This window comes from Dromiciops gliroides, chromosome 4 (assembly GCF_019393635.1).
Source record: "Dromiciops gliroides isolate mDroGli1 chromosome 4, mDroGli1.pri, whole genome shotgun sequence".
Lineage (NCBI taxonomy): Eukaryota > Metazoa > Chordata > Mammalia > Microbiotheria > Microbiotheriidae > Dromiciops > Dromiciops gliroides.
The window spans coordinates 496,749,477-496,756,123 of NC_057864.1; positions in this window are offsets into that span (position 1 = coordinate 496,749,477).

The window sequence follows — 6,647 nt, forward strand, 5'->3', positions numbered from 1 at the left end:
TGTGACTTGGAGATGTTAGAACTGTGATGTTTAAAATCTAGATTGTGTGATCACCTTAAATTAAAAGCTTCAGTACCAGTCTTTGGGCATTAAACATTTATTAAAAGTATACAAGGGGCAGCTAGGTGGCACAGTGGCTAGAGCACCAGCCCTGGATTCAGGAGGACCTGAGTTCAAATCTGGCCTCAGACACTTAACACTTAACTAGCTGTGTGACCCTGGGCAAATCACTTAACCCCAATTGCCTCAAAAATAAAATAAAAAATAAAAACATTAAAAAAAAAAGTATACAGGTATTCACATGGAGTTCAGAAAGTTAAGAAAAAGAAGTCCTACCTAGCCTAGAGTTCCAGCCTGGTTGGGTTCTTCCTGAAGTCCTTCTCCAGGAGCCTGCTTTAATCAGGAACTCTCTAGCAAGCTGATTGTGGAAGCTTTTTATAGGTCTGGAACAGAGGCAGTCCTTACACACTGCTTCAAGCTGATTGGTTGGCATCATCCAAATCTATTGATTTTGAAGGTGTTCTCAAGTTGAGTTCACAGTCTAGCCTCTGAGAACAATACCTTCTTAAGGGCTAGCCAGGTGTGATTACAATCCAGTTAACTTGAAGTGGGCTAATCAGCAGTCAATCACTCTCACTTGATTCAATCAGTCTAGATTAATCTCCAGGTGGGTCTTTGAGTATCTGCTAAATCCCATTATTTCATCACAGAACCAAGGTCCTCCCTGCATCCTTTAGCATTTGTTTTTATTTAAAATGTAAAAACTTGGGGCAGCTAGGTGGCACAGTGGATAGAGCACCAGCCCTGGAGTCAGGAGTACCTGAGTTCAAATCCGGCCTCAGACATTTAACACTTACTAGCTGTGTGACCCTGGGCAAGTCACTTAACCCCAATTGCCTCACTAAAATAAATAAATAAATAAATAATGTAAAAAATTACCAGAACCAATGTAAATGTCAGGAAAAATCAATAACAACAATACAGCAATGAAAACTAAGTGAGCAGGCTTATCTTCAAAGAAGAGGTATGAGAAGTCACCTCTTTCTCTTACCTTGCAGAGGTGGGGGACCAAGGAAAAACTGCATATAATGTCAGACTTTTAAAAATATATCAATTCTGGGACAGCTAGATGGTGCAGTGGATAAAGCACCGGCCCTGGATTCAGGAGTACCTGAGTTCAAATCCGGCCCCAGACACTTACCACTTGCTAGCTGTGTGACCCTGGGCAAGTCACTTAACCCCAATTGCCTCACCAAAAAAAAAAAAAATATCAATTCTGATGAATTTTTTTCTTCCCCCTTTTTATTCATTATAATGAATGGATCTCTGAGAGAAAGTGAGACAAGGGATACAGTGGGATATATGGGTGATATCAGAATAAAAGATCAATATGAAAAAAAAAAGGTTACACAGGAAACCTTAATTCAAATGACTGAAATCTGGCTCAGAGAATTGGGCAAGTTAATAATAACAGTGGGGGGCAGCTAGGTGGCACAGTGGATAAAGCACCGGGCCTGGATTCAGGAAGCCCTGAATTCAAATCTGGCCTCAGACACTTGACACTAACTGTGTGACCCTGGGCAAGTCATTTAACCCTTGTTGCCCTGCCTCCCCCCAAAAAAAAATAGCAGTGACATATTTAAATATTCCTGGATAATGGTATTGTCCAATCTAATGTCAACACTACCAACAGATTATAAATAAATTGTCAATTTATTTTTAAAAGTTATTATATTCCATTAAATTCAATCTAAAAGCTTGAGATCTGGGTAAGAACTAAAAAGTATTTAAAGGTAACAAGGCAATGAGGTTTATTTCCCTTTCCTTGAACTCCCAGCTTTCTTTGGATAATTCCTAGGGGAAAGCAGAGTCTCCCCCCTCCCCCCAACAATGGTTCCACTTAATTGTGTTCTTTTGAGCTTCCCCCATGTGTCTTGTATTCCATATCTAGATTCAAATTCTCCTGAATGGTGGGGGTGAAAAGGAGGCCTAAGTCAAGGAGGCAACAGGCCCGAAAATGATTTAAAGTCTATATGCCCAGCAAACATAAGCCAAAGAATTTCCTTGTGTTAAGAAATATGTGTTCTAATTATAGGCAGTGGGATGTTCATTATACTGTATGGAGACTTATTGTATGTACACTTAATAAGGTACACTTAATTGTGACTTATGACTACTGTCCTACAACAACCTTTTCATTTTGTCAGTATTCTAAGCATTTTGCAGAAGACCTGAACAAAACAGGGCATAGTTTGTCTTGCTTCCAACTATATAAAAGTGCAACCTGTAATTTAAACAAAGTTTTGCAAAAGCGTGGGTGGGCGGGGGAATCCCTAAATCAAGGAGAGTTACGGGCCTCCTCTCATTTGATCCTTTCAAACTCCTCTTGGGATATTTATTTTTACAAAACTCACTTCTAGTTCATACATTCAGTAGTTTTCTCCTCTGACCCCTCCTACTCATACCCATTCCTTTTAAAATCCACTGAATCCATGCTATCCAATGAAAGACAAACATGGGCTCATGGTTTTCCTGTGTCAGCTCAGTACTCAAACCTCCAATTTGATCCAGTCACTGCACCTACACACGGGGTTCTTCTGTCCTAGACAGAGCCAACTTTTGCTGGCTCAAATTCCAACTAGAAGTAAAGTGGCAGTCGAGACTTTTATGGTCTGGGAACTGATTGCTGTTTATACACAGATCTTCATTGGTTTTGCTACAGACCTAAGCTCTGCACACAGTAGGTGTTCAATCAATGTTTGGTGAAATATAATGGGAGGCATTATGGTGCAACAGAAAGTGCTGGAGCCTTGGGTTTTGCTCCCATCCTTCTTAACTAGCTTTGTGCCTCTGCCTTCCTCAGCCTCCCCACAATGTTCTCTCAACCTCTGAGTCTGTCTCCACTGGCCTGTCAGGTGTAATCAGGCAAGGAAGACCACAACCTTCATCTCCACATGGTCAATAGAGTCTTAACACACCTTTGAAGTACTGTTCCCCCCACCCCCACCCCACCAAAGACCCAATAATTTGCAGCAATGAAGATGACATGTCCAGACTAGTGGTTGCCAAGGATGTGTATCACTCAATCTTTGAATAACTAAGACCCTTCCCTAACTATCCAGGTTTGTCATCCACAAAGTTAATGAAAAAAGACTCTCTCCACCCCCCCCCCCCAGTTATTTACTCTTCAGACCTAGGTAAATTTTTTCCATAAACGTATTTTATTATTTTCTAGTTACATGTAGAGATAGTTTTCAATATTTGTTTTTATAAGATTTCTAGTTTCAAATTTTTCTCCCTACCCTCCCTCCGCCCTCCCCAAGGCAGCAAACAATCCAATATAGTTATATATGTGCAATCACATTAAACACATTTCTGCATCAGTCATGCTGTGAAGGAAGAGTGTTATGGGCCCAGAGTGATGTGGGATGGAATTTAGGGTCAAATTGATTGTGAGTAGTCCCAAAAGAATTACAAGACTCAGTGACTCAGTTTCCCAAGTTTTATTGCAATACTGTGGGTGACCACAGGGAGAGAACCAGAATAGTGGAAAGGTGTCTCTCAAATAGTGAAAGGAAAGACAGTTATATTTATAGTATAGATAAATACCATCGATTATCAGTCTCATTATAATAGTCTCCACCTTGGGGAGGTACAGGGGAGGGCCTATCCTAATTTGGAGTTCCTGGGGTCCTAAACCAACCCCCAAGGCGGGTACCTTTTTCAGTGGAGGTGTGTTTTGGACGTTTACACGTCATAAGGTGAATCTGGGGACAAATTTGGCCTTTTCTGCGCATGTCTCTTTCTGGTTCCCATGGCTAGTTTCAAAATATAATCATTTTTCATTAGAATTTCTATAGGTTGTCTGTTTCCTTTATTGTTATTGTGACCTGACCCGCTCTGGTCCATTATGGATGTTGATCACTATGGGTACGAGAATCTAACAGAAGTTATCCATTAACTGGGATCTGACTCCCTTTTAGAGCTAATATCTCTATTAGAGCTTGTGTCTTAGGTTTTTCTATTAACCCCTTTTTGCCTCCTACATCATTCCCCCCTTTTCATATACCCTGGGAAAAAGGACGATGATCATCTCTTCTGTTACTGCTTCCTGCTGAATGGGGGCGAAGTAGGGGCCCACAGGAGGTTTATGAATTGAGGGAGATGTAGGAACTAGTGTTACAAATGCAAGAACCACAACACAAAACACAAATAATTTACAAACAGATCAAGGGGTAACAGTGACCCTAATACAGAATAAATCTAAGATTTCCATGAAAAACTGTATGAAGCAAGCAGTTGTGACCAGTTTCAGCCATCCAGGTAATCTCTGTACAGCAGCTCAAACTTCAGGGGGTGTTCTGGACCATACAGACTCCGCCTCAGTCCAGGACCACATTTGCCAGAGAGTTAAAGCACTCTTCCAATTCTTGTAACCCTAATGCAGTAAAATTAGAAACTTATTCCATTACCAAAGTTAAATTTGTAAGCACAGCTTCATGTTCAAGTTACTCCACAAAAGGAATAGTGAGGGCAGCAGTTTTTCAAACCCACCAAAGAAAATTATCTCAGTTTCCTCTTCTGACTTTAATATGAGAAGAGGCAATAGCATTCTTATTCTAGAATCTAAATAGCCCAAGATAACATATGGATTTAAGCAGTTGGTAGTTAACACTAAAGACTTACAATCTCCGTCTTGGTTTAGGAAAGGGAAATACATTTGGGGCACAATAGGGTGCAAGGGGACCAGGGCTAGGGTTGACCAGTGAATGGACCTGGCAGCTGATCTGGCAGCAAGGTCTGCCCTGTGATTCCCTTGTACTATGGAGTTGGTAGCTTGGTGCCCTTGGCAGTACATAACAGAGATCTGACTGGGCAGATTTATGATAAAAACCTAAAATGCATAAACTATGTTTTCTAGTTAACACCCTCCCTCTCATCAGAATGGGGAGGAATTTCACTTTCTTCTAAACCAGAAAAATACCCAGTTAATTTAACCTTATCATAATACCATGGAAGCATTAGCACGCAGGTGACAAACCTGAATATTAATATACCTTGTTGTTTGGCATATCAAATGAACACACATTTAAACTGAAAACAGTAAGATCTTACATACTTGCATTGTGCTCATTTCTTCTCCTGACTACTTGCTCTGATGATAGAAATCTGCTATAAAAGAAAAAGCAGGGACATGATTATAAGGCCAGTATAAAACATCCTTAGCTCTGTTTGATTTCAGGTAAAAGTTACAAGTGACCACCAGTCATACAGTACTAGCCAGATTCAGGGATAGCCAGGTGGGAAAACATTTAGGAACTCAATGAGCCAAAAGGAGCCTACCTCGGATTGAGTCCGAAATTGTCCTCTCAGCTTTTCCCAGATACCTCCACCTGTAAGCAGCACATTCCCTCTTGTGGCATTGATTTGTGGAATTCTTTCCAGTACTTCGATTACTGGCTTAACCATCCAAACAATTATACCTGAATTCAAAACTCAAAACAATATTAATTGCAGTCCCCAAATATTTTATCTTAAATAGCAAACCTCTACTCTCATGAGATTACAGTGAGCAAAAAAGATTTACTAGGAAACACACACATGTTGCTTGGTTTTTCCTTCCTTCTTCTCAGGTTTAAACTTTATCCTGGTGTAAAGATCAATCATTAGAAATTACTTCTGTACAATTAGCAGCCTTATAAATCCTCAGCAAAACCATTCCTTGGAACCAGCTCTTTTCTGGCAAGTTTACAAAATAAAAAGTCTAGAGGGTCCTTTTCTGTGTAACGATTTACCGGCTTCCAATGCTTTCCTCTGTCTTAGAGGAAACAACTAATGTACCTGTTTTTTGTTAAAACCATCCATTGCTTTGTTTCCAATAATTTAAACACAATTACAACTTTAACACAATTTTAACACATATACATCAATTTAAAAATAACTTTAAAACTTTAACAGTACTCTTTGGTTTCTTCCAGAATTCACAAACCTTGAAATGGCAGGTGAACACTTAAAGTGGCAGTGCACCTTAAATATACTCGCCCCCCTTTTTTTTTTTTCAAGATTACAAATTCTTTGAACAGTCAGTACAAAACAGCACAGTTTTCTTTCTATCCGTTTTTACCAATTATTTAAAATACTCTGGACAGTTTCTTAAGATTTTCTAAACATTTTCTCTCTCACCCACCACTCCTGCACTGCCAGCCAGCCAGCACCTGAGAAGGATGGGGCAGTGAATAGAGCAGCAGGAAAAAAATGAAATCCCTCAGGGTAAATCGCTTGATCCCGGCTCAACCAGAAATACCCCGACTCGCTTTGATGCTGGCCGGACTCCCAAAAGAACCAAAAACCTGAGTGCAGGATTTAAAGGCAGATCCCAAACTTACCTTAATTAGTTCTCACCCCACTGAGTCTGGGACATGGGGCACCAAATGATGTGGGTCTTAGGTTTTTCTATTAACCCTTTTTTCACCTCCTACATCAAGAGCACCCCAGCAGTTCTCTGGGGTACATCAAAGAGCCTTCTCCTTGAGAAACTAATCCGAAGGACAGACACACCTAAAGGGATAAGTGGAACAGAATCCCAGAGGAGAGAGCAAGCTTCAGAACCCCCACCCTTCATTCCAGTCTCCTCCATCCCTGGGGGG